The sequence below is a fragment of the Caretta caretta genome, chromosome 4 (genome assembly GCF_965140235.1).
Source record: "Caretta caretta isolate rCarCar2 chromosome 4, rCarCar1.hap1, whole genome shotgun sequence".
Taxonomy (NCBI): domain Eukaryota; kingdom Metazoa; phylum Chordata; order Testudines; family Cheloniidae; genus Caretta; species Caretta caretta.
Genome location: NC_134209.1, coordinates 147,514,876 through 147,532,403, shown reverse-complemented (window position 1 = coordinate 147,532,403; position 17,528 = coordinate 147,514,876). Strand labels below are relative to the sequence as shown.

Here is a 17,528-nt window from a genome sequence, read left to right as displayed (position 1 = left end):
TCCTCCCGCTCATGGAGTCGCAGGACAGCTGCTTTGTGACTCGGCCCTCTGGCCAGGTCACGCTGTGAGCTTCCCTTCCGGAGGAGTCTTTCCAAGTCTCTTTGCACAAGCAGCATCAGGCAGTCCTCACACCCGCTGCCCTGACTAGGTCACTGCCGCAGCGATTCAGGCAGACTTCCTGCTTACTGCCCCCAGCCATTCCGCTCTGTAGAGGATGGCAGAGGAACCCAGGCCCACGCTGTACTCTGGGTTCCAGTCCAGAGCCCTATAGAGAGCAGCTAAGGTCTGGGACTCCACCAACCTTACTGCTCTCTTCCCTGGACAACTTCCTGCCAAGCTTCTTTAGGCTTCTCCTTCACCAGCATTCGTAATCAGACCCCGCTCTCTTAGGCCTCCTAGTACCTCATGGGTTCCTATATCTCCCTTACCTCAGCAAGATGGGCTGCAGACTTCCTGCCTGCTGTTGAGTCAGCCTACATCTCCCCCCTTTGCAGTTTAATTGACTGTTTGTGCCTGCCTGGCCTAATTCAACTCTGTGAGGGTTGGTGTGGGGAACGCCCTCCATCACACCACCCAAACAAAAAATTGTGGCACTACCATGACGCCTGCTGCCATCACACTGGTGGAGTGTTGTTCCCTTTCCCCCACTCTAGGTCTGTCTCGCCTATTTAGACAGTCAACTCTTGGGAACAGGGACCATCTGCTACTCTGTTTGTCCAGCATGTAGCATAATGTATCCCCAATCTTGGTTGGCCCTTAGGCATGTAATAAATATTTATCATAATCATAAATGCTCAGGTTCATAGATAGTATGCAAGATTAGTTTCAATTTTGGTGGAAGACCAGGGCACCGAAAATGAAGCCGCTTTGATGCGTGAGTGACAGTGATAGCCTCTCTCACTTTTTCCTTGTTCTGGGTTCTCTGAGATTTTGAGCGACAAGACAGCTCTGTAACTCAGTACCCTGTGAGAAAAATATTGTTCCAATAATGCACATCATTTGGTCTCCTTTTCTGCTGCTTAGAGAGGTAATATCTAGTCAATATACAGCCAAAACGGACTAGCTGCTTGGAAGTCTGGAGACTTTGGTTAAGGCATTTAAAAAATTAAATGTTTCTTCAGTGCATTGCTCTTAAAACAGGATGCTTCTAACCTGCAAAACATACTAAACTGTGTGTGGGCGGGGAGATTTGCTTTAGCTGCAAGTCAGAATCCTTGTCTCCTATAACTGGGCAGTAATCTAATGTGTTTACAGTGTCATGTTTATAACATTAGGAAAACTGACAGTGCTAAATAAACAGACTGTAATCCTTACATCTAGTTGTAACCAGCTGCCTTTAAATAGCTTCTGCAATAAACACTGTCCCTTTTTGGCACCTGTCAACACCAGAGGCAGTAATTCTCATTGGAATGTGGATGATTTGATTTTTCTTCCATTGAAAATACAGTTTCTCAGCTTTACCCCTGATCTTTTCCTAACCTGAATTCTTTGCCCTGTGGACCTTAGTGTAATCAGGATCCTATAGATTCAGCTCTATCAGCAGACCTGCTTACAACATAGTTGTCTTGTGATGTATGTCAAGGCATAGTTCCATCCTGAAGTGTGGATGTGGTATAGCGTTCTAACCATTTCTTCAACTCATGCTAACTCCTTTGACTTTAATGGTTTCTAACTAGACTTGTCCAAGGCGTTAGCAAATGGCTAATACATATTTTGACTCCGTCTGCATTGCAAGATGGATCATAACGAGATACGGCCACATTGCAGTTGGTTCCCTCTGCATTGTAGATCCTGTTTACACTACAAAAATCTAGCTTTCAGGAAGCAGATCACCAGTACTGGTATCTTAACCAATTCCCCTGCCTTCTTGTGCAAGGCTGCCTATGTGGGGAAAATCACTCTTTCTGGTCCCTGCCGTGATGAAGTCAGGTCCTGAAGCATGAAGCTAGATTGTGCTGAGTCTAGCGGGCATAACCACAACTGCTATTAATAAAATAAGAGCATGACTCTAATACCCTGAGATAACATAATCCATAGTTTAACTATCCATGGCAGAGGCATTATGTCACAGGACAGAGGATGCGTTCCTATATTCCCTCTCTGTGACTCTAGGGAGACAGCTTGTGGGACCCAATTCCCCTCTTCTAGGAAATGAGTAAATTCTAATGAAGTCAATGGTAATTAGGCTAATTTTATTATCCAACAACTGGGGGCACTTTAATACAGACAGACAAACCGGAGAAAGCTCAGAGAACAGCTACAAAAATGGCCCTGTAAATCAGAGGGAATGATCTACAGCATGAGGGAAAATTAAGAGGTAACTTTGTCGTTATTTATCCTATCCAGGCAAAGGAGAATGTGATAAACATCTACAAATATATGAAGGATCTAATCACCAAGGAGGAAGGAGAATTATTTAGGCAGGCACATGGAGGATAGGGTTGGGAATACTGTTTAGTTTTCCCAGAATTCTGGGCAGGGTGCTTGAGTCAAGTCTGTTTTGTAATGTTAAGAGGAACCCTACATATTGAATCTGGCCCTTGTTGCTGACACCACTGGGCAGCAGGGTTACACTAACAAATGTATTAGACAGCAGAATCATCTCCCAAGGGAAAATGTCCCTTCCATTGTGTGGGATTTTAAATCTGGATCGGACAAAGTCCCAGAAAATGTCCTGTGGGGATAATCCTGCAGGGGGCTGGGAGATCTCACATTTTTCATTCTGTAGTTTCTGTGATTTTCACACCTCGTCAGAGAGTTGTAAAATCCGCTTTGTAACTGATGAGACGGTGCAAGATTAATTGCTTTGAAAGCACAAAAGGAGCAGAAAATGCCTGAAGGCACTGGGATTGAGCATGCGGTGTATTCCTAAAAGGCTTTAATAATTTATTACCAGCAGCTGTATAAAGTTATTTTTCCCCTCTTCCACAACTGCTCTTTAAGGACAACTGAAGGCAGCTACATTTCTACTCAAGAAGTGCAAATCAAAGCATTTGGTGAATTCTTCTAAGCAGGATCATGGTTTATTAACCAGAACACCTTGTTTGTCATGTTCATAAAAGTAAACGGATTTTTATTGAATGTAGGGTTTATGAAAGATGCCCTGGAAATTAAAGAATTATGTTAACTCAGGGCCTGATTAAGGAAAGTGCCCCTGTTCAGGAAAGCCTTTAAGTACATGCTTAAATCTCAATGGGATTTAACCACATGCTTAAGTTTACGCTTGCACTTAAGTGTTTTTGTTGAAGAGGGGCCACACAGAGCGGGCATGGCATTAGTAGCATCCATACAGGCATCCTTTGTGCCATGTAGACAAATGTGTTTCAAGCCCAAGAAGGACCATTTTTTTAATTATTATTTGTATTGTGGTGATGCCAAGGAGCCCCAGTTATGGGCCAGGAAAGGATTGTGCTAGATGTCGTACAAACACAGAACAAACAGATAGTCCCTGTCCCCAAAGAGCTTATGATCTAAGTAAGCCACTTCTATAGATGAGGCTAGTTCAGGGTCCATGGCTCACTGCGTCCCTGGCCTCTCTTGCTTTGTTATTACCTGGGCATTATTCATAACTAGAAAAGGAGTACTTGTGGCACCTTAGAGACTAACCAATTTATTTGAGCATAAGCTTTCGTGAGCTACAGCTCACTTCATCAGATGAAGTGAGCTGTAGCTCACGAAAGCTTATGCTCAAATAAATTGGTTAGTCTCTAAGGTGCCACAAGTCCTCCTGTTCTTTTTGCAAATACAGACTAACGCGGCTGTTACTCTGAAAACTATTCATAACTACACTCATTCAGTCCTTGAATTCAGCATGCAGAGATTTTTAAGACTAAATTAAAATCTTGACAACAATCTGTTTTCATCAGCAGGCCCAAACCTGGTTTAAAATATACGGCCAGATCAGCAACTGGTTTAAATCCACTTAGCTCCAGTAAAGCCGACAGAACTGTGCATCTGAGCATCTGGCCCAGAGAGACTAATCAATACTTTAGATTGGGACTGTAGCAGCTCAGAGAAGCCAGAGGTTATATGAATAATGTCTAAACCCAGACAGGATGCAAAGGAAATGGCTGACTATATTTCTTGGTGGAAGGTACAGGGCGGGTGGTTTGTTTGTTTTTTTTAATGAAGGAAAGATGAGACTGAGCACGTGTGAGATGGCTGAGCTGCTTGTTCAGAATCATTTGGAATGTGTAGCTGTGGTGGAGAGTGCGGTCAGTTTACTATGAGTTATCGCAATTTGCCACTATGAAAAGCATCCCTGCAATCTGCTGAGATGGCTCTGTAATAAATGACTGGAGTTCGCTCAGTGGAGGGGCAAGGCCAAGACAGATTATGCTGTTGCATGATACAAGTGAATTGGAAACTTTCCTTTCATGCACAGAAAGCTAAGGATAAATACTTCTGGGTTTTGTACCTACATACAAAACAACTTGCTAGCCCTGGTCTGCAGGACCCACAAGTCACTCAATAATTATTCATAGAATCTAGACTTAGAGAAAAAGACATTACTGGTCATCTACTGGGGATTACAGTGGACAAGAAGCTGAATATGAGCCTGCAGTGTGCCCTCGTTGCCAAGAAGGCTAATGGCATATTGGGCTGCATTAGTAGGAGCATTGCCAGCAGATCGAGGGAAGTGATTATTCCCCTCTATTCGGCACTGGTGAGGCCACATCTGGAGTACTGCGTCCAGTTTTGGGCCTTCCACTACAGAAACGATGTGGACAAATTGGAGAGAGTCCAGTGGAGGGCAACAAAAATGATCAGGGGGCTGGGGCACATGACTTACAAGGAGAGGCTGAGGGAACTGGGCTTGTTTAGTCTGCAGAAAAGAAGAATGAGGGGGGATTTGATAGCTGCTTTCAACTGCTTGAAGGGGGGTTCAAAAACGGATGGAGTGTGGCTGTTCTCAGTGGGGGCAGATGACAGAACAAGGAGCAATGGTCTCAAGTTGCAGTGAAGGAGGTCTAGGTTGGATATTAGGAAAAACTATTTCACTAGGAGGGTGGTGAAGCACTGGAATGGGTTACCTAGGGAGGTGGTGGAATCTCTATCCTTGGAGGTTTTTAAGCCCGGCTTGACAAAGCCCTGGCTGGGATGATTTAGTGGATGTTGGTCCTGCTTTGAGCAGGGGGTTGGACTACATGACCTCCTGAGGTCTCTTCTAACCCCAATCTTCTATGATTCTATGATACTTCATTCCCCCTCACTGTTTTCCTTAGTCTATTGAAGTTCCTTGTTTGGTGTTAGGAGAAAGTAGCACCTTCTGATTCCTCATCATTGTCGTGTGATGGCAAATAGTCCCATTGATCTCCGTGAGACTACCTGCAAGAATGATGAGCAAGGGTATTCAGGATCATGCCCACAAACTCTTTCCCATCTTTAAAGGTAATTATAGATTACAGGCCACTGGTGGTCTTGGCTTAATCTTCTACATTCACTTTAGGGGAGATTTTTAAAGGTTTTCAGGTGTTCTGCTCAGCATTGCAATGCCTACGTCTCCTTTTCAAAAGTGACATAGGCACTTAGGATCCTAAATCCTATTGGATTGGCTAAAGCTTGCTTGTTCTTCACTATTTCATGGAAGAAATTCTGGTCTATGGTGGTCAGATTGCTGGTCACATCATCAATCCATTTTACTGTTCTTGCCTGGGTCTTTTGCAGCTCTGCTTCCCAATCTGTCCAGACTCTTTGTAGTTGCTGCTCCAACAGAGATTGCCTCCGCCAGCAAGTCTTCTCCGAGCCCTTTCACACAAACTTCCAGCTGCTGCTTTAATTCCTTTCATGAAACCCCCCAGCTCCTGTTTTAGGTCTTGTTGTAAAATCCACTGGCCATTTTTCATTTCTGCAAGCACCTCTATTATTTGTTCCCTCTTGGTTCAACGGGAGTACCAGCTCACAGTCTCTCCCCTTGGAAACTGCATCCAGTTCCTGACACCAATGTTGTTCCTTATTGACCTGAGCAGCTAGTCAATTTTTGGGGGCGTGGGATGTTCCATTTGAAAGCAGAAATTGAGAGAGAGTCTCTGTCTCTCTCTCCTTTTAATGGAATCTTGTTTTATTTACAAGGAATGTACAAAACCCTGCTTTATGCAACGGAGGAGGAACCAGGAACAAAAGGAACAATTTCTTAGTTTGCAGCCCCATGCCTCGTTAGCCAATACCAGCCCTAAAAGCTCTCTGTCTCTCGATTTTTGCAGGATCACATTGCACTCATAGGCTACTGCTTTGCATTCTTGCTTTTTGCCTCTGCCTCTCTCTTTTCTTGTCTGTTCTCAGATTCTGTGTTCTCTCTCACCCACACCTGGTCACAATACCCAGTGGAACCCCCCACCCACATGATGCAAATTTCTGGGCAGACTCTAATAGGCCTTGCTTTAGGCATGACCCCTTACCTGTCTCTTACAACTGTCTTAAAAGATCAGCGCATTCACATATCAGTTTTAACTCAACCCATAGAAAGGTTTCACCTAGCTCATAATAATACCTTTATTAATCAAGGCCTTAGTGTAGCTCAAAATCATCAGCAATCAGATTGGGATAGAAAAACGTCCCTTGTTAACAGAGGCACCAAAATTCATTGCCATCTCTACCCATATCTGTAATGTTCTTTCAAACCTGTGGGTAAGAAGGGCTATATGGTATCAGCCAGATCCTCACCAACTGTAAAACAGTGTAACTCTGCTGAACTACATAATTTTTTACCAGCAGAGGATGTGGTCCTATAAGTTCTCAATATCGTTACATTTTTCCTATGAAAATAAGGCTGGTGTTCAATCTTGTAACACCCTCAGATCCTGGTCGATGGCAGGCAGGATCAGACCTGGGACCTCTGGAGCTAAATGCAGGTGCCCCTACTGCGTGAGCTAAAAACCACGTGGCTGCTAGCTGGGGCTGTAGCAGACTCATTCATCTCTACGTGGTCTCGGTGCCACTGGAGGGGACAAACCACCACACCTATGAGGTGTGTGTGGGCTACGGTTTCTTGTTGAAATACAGCCTTCGAGCTGCTCATTATGCCGAGCAAATCTCTTGTTTTCCACCAAAATAACATATTGATAATGCAAATCTTTTCATTGACACTTGTTCTCAGGTTCTCCTGAATTCTCTGACTTTTCCAGGCATTTTTCTCCACTACCGCTAATATCCTTCAACACGTTGTCATCTTGTGGTCTAGGCCAATCACAGGGCAAAGAAAAGACCTTGGCATTCAATATTTAATTGCCAGGGAGCACAAGATATTAACAGGAACAGTTGATAGTAAACATTTATCTTGGTGATTGGGAACGCTGCATTACTTGTTTCCACAGAGGGTATGGACGTCATGGTGACATCTCTCTAGCCTGCAAACAGACGCCTAATAATAGTATAAATTAAGCCCTGAAGAAGGGATCTTCTGGGTCCTAAGAGCTTGCGTATTCTAGAACATTCTGGATGAACAGGTATCTTATGTCTATATTAAACTGAGTATTCCTGAAAGTCTGAATGTGAGGTCTCATTTAAATCCTTGTTGATTGAACTATGGCATGGAAAGCTCAGCCCTGCTATCTTGTTAGAAAGAAGACATAAACCAGTTTACTTTGTTTAATCCAGTTCTCTACTAGTGTTTCTCCACTTTGTCTCCAAGATAGAAGCAGTTCTCCTCCTGAAATCTTGCTTTAACACCTTTCTTTTCTCTCCATGAAGTGTGTTGTGGTGATTTAGGAAGGACACAGTACAATATTGCCACTGAGCACCTGTGGACAGATTGTCTTCTCATACTGGCATACATTGTGATTTAATGCCGGGGAAGTCAACGAAGGCAGGTTAAGAATAAGTTAGACAACCATCCGTCAGGGATAGCCTAGGTATGCTTGATCCTACTTCAGCACAACGTGGTGGACTAGATGACTAGATGGGAAAGAAACACTTCTGTCTACATTATTATTGATTACTTCTACCATTTTAAATCTAGTAATGGACCAGCACCACTGTTAGGATTCTTTTTGTTCCTGGTATACTAAAAAAAAACCTCCTTCTTGTCTATAACTCTGCGGGCCATAGATTTCTCCTTGTGTCCCTTTGCTTCTCTTATCAATTTTCTACAATTATTAGCTTCTGATTTATATTCATGACTGTCAACTTCCCCTTTCTTGCATTGCTATATATATATTTTTATTTTTTATAGCTGCCTTCACTTCCCCTCTACATCAGGCCATTTTTTTTAAACCAATATGGCTTAAAAATTTATGGAGGCCATAAAGTGCATCGGAGAAGGTGAAAGCTTTCACAGCTGCTGTCAGTGCTGTTACTGCTCTGTGCATGCATCAAGGATTTCAACCCAACTCCTTTCACCAGCTCTAAATTCAAATCATTGCCATGGAAATATATCCACACTTTACTGTGGTGTGTGTGTGTGGGAGAGAATGAGACATCCTGGTAACTGGGCTTGCTGGGGAGGAGAGTTTCTCAAATGGTAGGAAAGGCAGGTAGGTTTGTCTAGTCTGCTCTGGGTAGGGATGCATATAAAGAAATGGTATTGGTGACAGTGCGTGGGGTGGCTTTCATTCTGAGTGGCATTTTTATTGGCTTTTAAATTATGTTGACAATGAGTCAGTGACAGATACTGTAGTTAGCAATTCACCCAACCTGAGAATTGCACTGAAGCAGGCATGCTAATGCTGCTTCGATCCAGCCACACTGGTGGCTGACTTAAACTTGAATTATAAATAGCTTCCAAATGGCCAATAACAGAGCATCTCATGTAAAAAGGATCAGTTAGATCATTAATACCGAAGTCCCTTTGGTTTCGTTTTTTATTTCTCTTTTAACTTCCTGGGTCTTTCCAGTGTTTCTTTCAAAAATTTAAAAATGGGTGAAAATTAGTGCAAAAAATGAACTTCACAGTTTTCCAGGTAAATAGTAGGGTCAGTAGTGGGGGATGAGGAGACAGAAAACAAAGCAACAAATAGGGAAAAGTAAGACTCTGTTGTTTATGAAACCATTCTCTCTAATCCTCACTACAAAAATAAAACTTCCTTTTACAAACAGTTGTTAGTGACTTTTGCAGTTACATTTGATATAAGCTGCGTAGGCTCATGGTAGTTTTTGCAGCGTGTCTTCTCCTCCTCAGAGAGGAGGGGGTGCCCAGCACCCATGTGGGGAGCAGGTTGGAAGGAGACCAGTACTCCCCTCCCTGAGGCCTGGCCCTACAGCAGTGAGTAGTCTCGGCCAGCTGCCTGCCCATCTCATGCCTGCATTGGGCAGTTGCATCAGGCACCAACCGCAGTCACATTCCCCCATGCAGGCACGCTGTGCTGGTCCCTGGGAATCTGCGAGCAAGGAGCCAGATAATCTGGATAGAAATTAGAAAAATCCAAATACTAGATTTTTCAAAAGCAGGGAATTTTTCAGAGGCTTTTGCTAAAAACTGAAAATTAAGGGCCTTATTAATACCATGTTCATACTTGTTTCAGAGTAGCAGCCGTGTTAGTCTGTATCCACAAAAAGAAAAGGAGTACTTGGGGCACCTTAGAGACTAACCAATTTATTTGAGCATAAGCTTTCGTGAGCTACAGCTCACTTCATCGGATGCACTTGGTCACTCGCAGCCAGGCGAATATTTCTATAATATCCTTCAAAATGCTTTGTTCATGTCTCTGGTCAGATAACATAAGTCTATTATTAATATTCTGGTAGTATGCAGAAGCCCCAAATGAGATTAGCGCCCATTGTGCTGGGTGCTGGACAAAAGTGTGGTAAGAGACATACCCTGCCTGGAAGAGCTGATCATCCAAAAGGAAAAGACAAAGGGTGGGGAAAAGGAAATATCACTATCCCCATTGTACAGCTGGGAAGATGAGGCACAGAAAGACTGACTTGTCCAAAGTCACACAAGGAGGATGTAAGGAGCAGATCAGGGACTGTCACCAGAGGTCATGAGCCCCTCCCCAGTGCTTTAACCACAAGACCTTCCATCTTCCTGACTCTTAACATTAGGTTTCCAGGATGAATACTTACAAATACAAATTTGAAATTTACTTTCTGTAAATACGTTACAATGTTGACTTAAAATTCACTCTTTTGATGAGCATCCCAGCCAGCATGTTCACTTCCCCCGATACTTGGTGAAAGCGAACTTGCCAGGGAGATGAATTTGTATTTTTTAAACAAATATATGGATATTCTTAGTCACTGTACACTAAGCTTCTCTAGTTGTAAAATGGGTGTAAAGATAGTTTCTCCCTTCCCATCTTTTGTGCATTGCTTGTCTTCCAGGCTTAGACTGTAGCTCTGTGTACCTCCTGTGCTTAACATAGCGGTCCTCCAATGCTGACTGAGACCTCTGGGCACTCACTGCAATAGACAGCGTTAATAATAATAACCTACTAGTTAACCTCTTCAAAGCACTGCACAAACATTAAGTTCTAAGTCTGATTAATAAGGTCTTGCTGCCTTCTGCTCTGACTGAATTATACACATGACATAACAGAAGGCAACGCTGCTCGGCCATTTTTGCTCTCTGAGGTTCTTCAGTTGCTGTCTTTGGGGAATGTTGATCTATTTTTAAATTGCTTAAAGGCTAACGCTCTTCTTTTTGATAGCAAACGTCTCTAGGGAACATGCTGCGCACCGAGGAAAGAAAAGCAAAGTTGAAATGCACAGGAAACATACTGTAGCATGTGCGCACACACCCTCTTTATTTGCCCTGCCTGCGGTATCTTTCCCTGAATCATTATTGCCCTTGGGTTCCGAGGCAATTTCCTTTAATGGAAAAATATAACATTCTACCTCTATAACGCAGTAAAGGGGAAGAGAACTGGAGAAAGAGGCTTAAAGGGGAGTTTATACTGGCACTATGAACAGAACAAATGGAGTGGCAAAGTAAATCAATGGTAGGGTGACTAATCTAATTGCCTTCTATGATGAGATAACTGGTTCTGTGGATGAAGGAAAAGCAGTGGACGTGTTATTCCTCGACTTTAGCAAAGCTTTTGACACGGTCTCCCACAGTATTCTTGTCAGCAAGTTAAAGAAGTATGGGCTGGATGGATGCACTACAAGGTGGGTAGAAAGTTGGCTAGATTGTCAGGCTCAACGGGTAGTGATCAATGGCTCCATGTCTAGTTGGCAACCGGTATCTAGCGGAGTGCCCCAAGGGTCGGTCCTGGGACTGGTTTTGTTCAATATCTTCATTAATGATCTGGAGGATGGTGTGGATTGCACCCTCAGCAAGTTTGCGGATGACACTAAACTGGGAGGAGTGGTAGATACGCTGGAGGGTAGGGATAGGATACAGAGGGACCTAGACAAATTGGAGGATTGGGCCAAAAGAAATCTGATGAGGTTCAACAAGGACAAGTGCAGAGTCCTGCACTTAGGACGGAAGAATCCAATGCATCGCTACAGACTAGGGACCGAATGGCTAGGCAGCAGTTCTGCAGAGAAGGACCTAGGGGTGACAGTGGACGAGAAGCCGGATATGAGTCAACAGTGTGCCCTTGTTGCCAAGAAGGCCAATGGCATTTTGGGGTGTATAAGTAGGGGCATTGCCAGCAGATCAAGGGACGTGATCGTTCCCCTCTATTCGACATTGGTGAGGCCTCATCTGGAGTTCTGTGTCCAGTTTTGAGCCCCACACTACAAGAAGGATGTGGAGAAATTGGAGAGAGTCCAGTGAAGGGCAACAAAAATGATTAGGGGACTGGAACACATGAGTTATGAGGAGAGGCTGAGGGAACTGGGATTGTTTAGTCTATGGAAGAGAAGAATGAGGGGCGATTTGATAACTGCTTTTAACTACCTGAAAGGTGGATCCAAAGAGGATGGATCTAGACTATTCTCAGTGATAGCAGATGACAGGACACGGAGTAATGGTCTCAAGTTGCAGTGGGGGAGATTTAGGTTGGATATTAGGAAAAACTTTTTCACTAGGAGGGTGGTGAAACACTGGAATGCGTTACCTAGGGAGGTGGTGGAATCCCCTTCCTTAGAAGTTTTTAAGGTCAGGCTTGACAAAGCCCTGGCTGGGATGATTTAGTTGGGATTGGTCCTGCTCTGGGGAGGGGGTTGGACTAGATGGCCTCCAGAGGTCCCTTCCAACTCTGTTATTCTATGATTCTATGAATCAGGAAGCTCTCTGAGGCAGGTTATTTCACTGCACTATAGAAAAACCTGCTCCTATTGAAGCCAGTAGCAAAGATGCCCTTGATTTTAAGGGGTGTGGGATTGAGTTGTTAGAAAACTGTATAATGAATTGTGTTAGTCTTATTTATTGAATAACATTCTATATATAGTATTATAAGAAGATATGAAGAGGTTTTTAAGGCCTGGCTTGACAAAGCCCTGGCTGGGATGATTTAGTTGGGGATTGGTCTTGCTTTGAGCAGGGGATTAGACTATATGACCTCCTGAGGTCCCTTCCAACTCTGATATTCTATGAAGGAATTTTTGCTTTCTGAATGCGTGTTTGCTGATGCAGCATTTCAGAACTTAGCTGAAACAGCTTCATGAAACCTGGTTTGTGTGTCTTTGTCAAATCTTTGGTCTGTGTAAGTAGCAAGGTAGAGCAGAGTGTCATGATGGAATTGTTAACTTCATATGCCTCCCACCCCTTCCTAACCAAACCAACCAAAAAGTAAAAACCTAAGACCACAAGAAACAGACCAGTCAGATAAGAACTGGATAGAGCCAAAGGGGTGGACAGCAGCGAATAGTTGACAGAAGTAGACAGATAAATTGTTGTTTATCCTGCTAAAACGTATTGATTTAGGTTAGTTATTGTGATTTATGCATGGGAATGTTTTAATTAGGTAGGCAGACAGATGAGGTAACTTGGTAAACTGAGTCTGTGTAAAGAGGTGGAGAAGAAAAAGAGGAAAAACACAGCAGAAACCAGAGATCTGAAATGAGTCTTTCTTCTTCTTATCTTTCTTGCCTTATCTGGTTTTGCATAGCTATGGAATTCATAGCTGATAATAGCATCATCTTAAAACATACAGAATAAAGCTAAAATCAACTGTTTTTAAGGCCATCTTGGTTTTTACCCAACAGGGTCATAAGGTAGAAGATTATACAGGTCTTATGATTCTCTCCTGCTCAGAACAAAGCAGTAAATACACAGTAACTGCCAGACTACAGGATACATTTCTGCACAGAGTATCTCCAAAGGAAATAAGCTCAAGCAGCTTTTGTTGTGGAGTATTAGGGTATGTCTACACTACCCGCCAGATTGGCTGGTAGCGATCGATCTATCGGGGATTGATTTATCACATCTAGTGTAGACGCGATAAATTGATCCCCGATCGCTCTGCCATCGACTCCTGTACTCCACCCGAGAGGCGGAAGCGGAGTCGACAGGGAAGCGGCAGCAGTCGACTCCGCTCCGTGAGGACGCAAGATAAGTTGACCTAAGATACGTCCACTTCAGCTACGCTATTCTTGTAGCTGAAGTTGCATATCTTAGGTCAATCCCCCCCTAGTGTAGACCAGGCCTTAGAAAACAACAGAAGGAAAATATATGTATTTCAGTGAAATTGGTATATTCCCACCCCTTCTCATATAGTCCAGGTGGAGAGACTAAAACCATTGATCTAGACAGGCATTTGTATCACTCATTTTTTCCATAGGGATCATGGATTCAAGAGACAGCTGGATTGTATGCCACTTACTCCAGCACTTATCTTTTGTCTTGCAAAACTGATCTACTAATTTACCTAGCACTGTTATGGAACTGGAGCAAAACAATGCACTAAGCCAAATTCTGCCCTGCAGTTAAATTCCACCAAAGCTATAGAATCCAGGGTTTCACTGATGTGACTGAGGGCAGCATCTGGCCCTTTGTTCTTAGAAGGTAACATACAAATGGAAATCAGCTGAAATTAAAAAGCTTTTCCTAGACATGTACTATAGAGGCAGCTGGTAGTGTCTATAGTGCGAGGCCATGATCAAGTGTCTTGATGTTTTTGGTCTTTTGGCCTCGAGATGAAAACCTTGTCTGTGTCTCTTGGACTGTGAAGTAAAAATATTATCTAAGTTATAATGTTCAGCCACTAGAGTGTGACATGTGTAACATAACTTACTTCAGCTCTTAACAGCCATTCCTGGCTGTGCATTAAAGTGTCTTAAAGTGGGGACATCTCTGGTGTATCTCTCTAGGAAGGAAGCTCTGTAGCCATTCCATATGTGGTACAGAAGCGTGACCTGCTAGTAGCAACCCTGCAATCTACTGTGTACTAGGTGTCCACGACATCATATCAGAAATAAACTAGTGCCAGAGAAAAACAGAAACAGAAGGAAAACAGCAAGAAAAGTTGGCAGGATTGATTTCATCAATGTGTCACTCTTCAGTGCCCCAGCAAACTTCAGTTTACACACCTTCAGAATGGATAGAATGGAAGCAATATTTTGCAAGATTTCACATTGCTACAAAACTCCACCAAGAAACCGGAGATATTCAGGTATCATTTTTAATTTATGCTATGGGGAAGCAAGCAGAGTCTATCTTTCAATCTTTTATGTTTACTGAAGACCGTTGCAAAGATGACTTTGAAAGAGTTTGGGTTATGTTTGAGGCATGCTTTATACCTCAGAAATGTAGTTTATGAAAGCATATTTTCACCAGATAATTCAGGAACTGAGAGAAAATGCTGAATCTTTCATAATAGCTTTGCATGCACTGGCTGCAAATTGTGATTTTTTGGGGGGACTGCAAAACATGAAAATATCAGTGACAGGCTGGTTTTGAGTTAACAGGCAAGAACCTCTCACAGCAACTATAATTAATGACAGACTTAAAATCTACCCACAGCTTTTCAGATAGCAAAGCAGTCTGAACTAGTCAAACAGCAGAACCAAAGGCAGGAGCAACTTGAAAACCTGAAACTAGTTTAGAAGCTATAAACAGACAGATGAGCGCTAAAAAACATGAGCCTCAAGGCTTTTACGGTATGCGGATATTTCAGGCAAACTACACAGCCTTTCAGAATAAATGTACAAGATGTGATAAAAATTCATAGCCCAACAGATGTATGTTTAGCCAAAGGCACGAGGTGTAATAAATGCACAGAATATGGAATATTTTGCAGCTATTTGGTATACCAAACCAGTCAGGGAGTTGAGTAATGTTACAGACAATCAAGAGCCATTGTTGCTGGGATTTATCACGTGAGATGACACAGTGCCTGCCTGGCGAGTGAAACTGAATATTCACAGAAATACTATTGACTTTAAAATAGACTCATGAGCAGATGTCACAGTCTTCTCAGAAGGGACCTTCAACCTCTCCCAGAGCTGAAATCACCTGACACAGCCTTGCCTAACCCTACAGGTATTTTGAACTGCATGGGCCAGTTCACCATAGAAACAACTTACATGCTGCATGCAAAGAGGAGAAACTTAACAGGGATGACAGTTCAAGCGAGAGGAGGGAAGCAGTGGTTTAAATTTACTTTTACATTTAGGATTTGTTGGGGGATGGCAGGGGCAAGTCCTGTGAGTCCTTGCCCTGAAAGAAGGGTGATCCTTAAGAAGTCATGGAGCCTGGGAAGAATACAGGCACCAGAATACGGGTCCCAGAAAGGTCCCAGAAAGGTCTGTGGGAACAGCCTGTGGACAGGCTGAGGAGGCAGAAACCCAGGGGGCAAGCAGGAGGCCTGAATATGTAGATCTGAACTGCTCACAACAAAGGAACTAGAGTGGAACCCAGAGAAGAGGGAAAGCCTGGATTTCCCTACCAGCCACTGGAAAAGGTGATGCAAAGACCACGGACACCAGGGGCAGAAGAAGTCTGGATGCGATCAAAGATGCAACGTGAGGCTATTGGACTTCTCTCTTGTTGGAATCTCTCTTGCCCCAGAAGTGGAGGGACTAAAAGTGGCTTGGCCAGAGGGCTGAGTCGAAGGAGGAAGCTGATGACCGCAGGGCTGGAGCATTGGTCATCGGGGGGGCATTAGATGAGGAGAGCCTGTTACACTGTGCCCAGCTATGAGGAGGCACGCCAGCAGTGAGTCCACTCTGACACCTGTCCTCCATTTTGAATCTCTTTTCGCAGACAAACACTGCGCCTGGTGCAGGGACCAGCAATAAGCACATAAGGAACAAAGAAGGTCTGCACAAAATACTGCTGCCAAAATAATTTTTCTCACCTGCTACTATGACTGTCTTCACGGCTTTTTTGAAGTCCTTCAGTGGCTCCATATTACTCTGCATATTAAGTTCAACCTTTTTTGTCCATAGCTTTATAATGATACCTTGCAGTACCTTAATCATCATGTCTCTGTGTGCTGCATAGAGTTCCAGACAACCTGTGGTCCCTGGTAAACAAGGGAGATAAAGCTGGAGTTCAAGTTGTGTGGAAGCCTCTTTGTAGATATAATTAGTTTCCTTAATAAATGCCTTCTGTTTTACGATGGACTGTGATTCCACATATCAAGATAGCCTTTAAGATTGTACACTCCTTAGCTCCCTTTGACATTTCTTGGTCTGTTTTCCCCCTTCATCTCTTCTACTCTGCTAATGAGATATTACTACATCTGGCAGATATTACTAACCTCCATTTTAATCTGTTTATTTGAGTATCCTTTATAGCTCTGAGAGTTTTGTTTTTTACTGTCCACTTGTGTCTGCAAACAAGAAGTGGGCAGGAGGGTTTAAAAGATATTTTTGTACCCAAATCTACTGCTGTTTGTTGACCTGAATATCTCCAGAATTTTTGATGAGTTGAGTCAGGCATATTGATTTCTCTAGTTCCTTTTGTCAATGCTTCTCTTCTTAATAGGCAATGAGTCAGCTACTTGTTTACATGAGCAGAATGTATTGTGGCAGGGGTGGGGGGTGCAGGGAATCATGGAAACCATGTTTAAATTGAGCAATGCAGAGCATCTAGCATTAAGGTTGTTGCATCACTTTAAGAATCTTGAGACTGTTGAAATAGCTTCCATCCACTGTCCTACAGGGAAATACAAACATTAACCATTTTATTGCTGCCTCACACCCAGGTACAGGGGACAGGAAGAAAGGGAGAAACAGCTCTTCACTGCTGCTCCAGGGCTGCTGCAAAGATCCTTGCTACATTCTGCTGCCTCAGAGTCCTTCAAAGAAAACATAATTGCCCCAGGTGACTGTGGGATTCAAGTGCTGCTGAGACCAGTGCCTCATCGGGGTGTCAGGGAAAGTTGTGCTGAAGGAAGCGTGGTCTTTTTTGGTAAGGTGTAGAAGTGAAGTCTTGCTCACTTGAGATCATTAAATAATATCCCGGGCACCAGTTCATGAGAGTGGAGGTGTTAAGCCCAGTGCTCCAGACCATTTTTAACATTCTCTGTAACCAAATTCACCCGGCAGTGTTAATTACATAAGGAGTTCATCTTCACTGCCTGTCCTAAATGATTGTGTACTATTCCTGTGCAGTTAAATGCCTGTTCTGTTTCACCCCAGAGGTGGCTGCATTTCAGCAGCAAAGACAATGATAGATATCTGTGTATCAGTTTTTACAGTATCTCATGAGACTTTGGGATGAAAGCTGCTATATAATGCAAGCTATAATAACT

General features: G+C 43.3%; 1 long non-coding RNA gene across 1 annotated transcript in view; it reads left to right on the top strand.

Moving 5' to 3' along the window:
- Positions 1 to 17,316, top strand: part of LOC142071796 (uncharacterized) — a 37,524-nt gene extending 20,208 nt beyond the window's left edge. The window contains exon 3 of the long non-coding RNA XR_012667989.1: positions 16,980 to 17,316. This is a non-coding gene — a long non-coding RNA (uncharacterized LOC142071796). The remainder of the gene's footprint in view (positions 1 to 16,979) is intronic.
- The last annotated feature ends 212 nt before the right edge of the window (positions 17,317 to 17,528 follow it).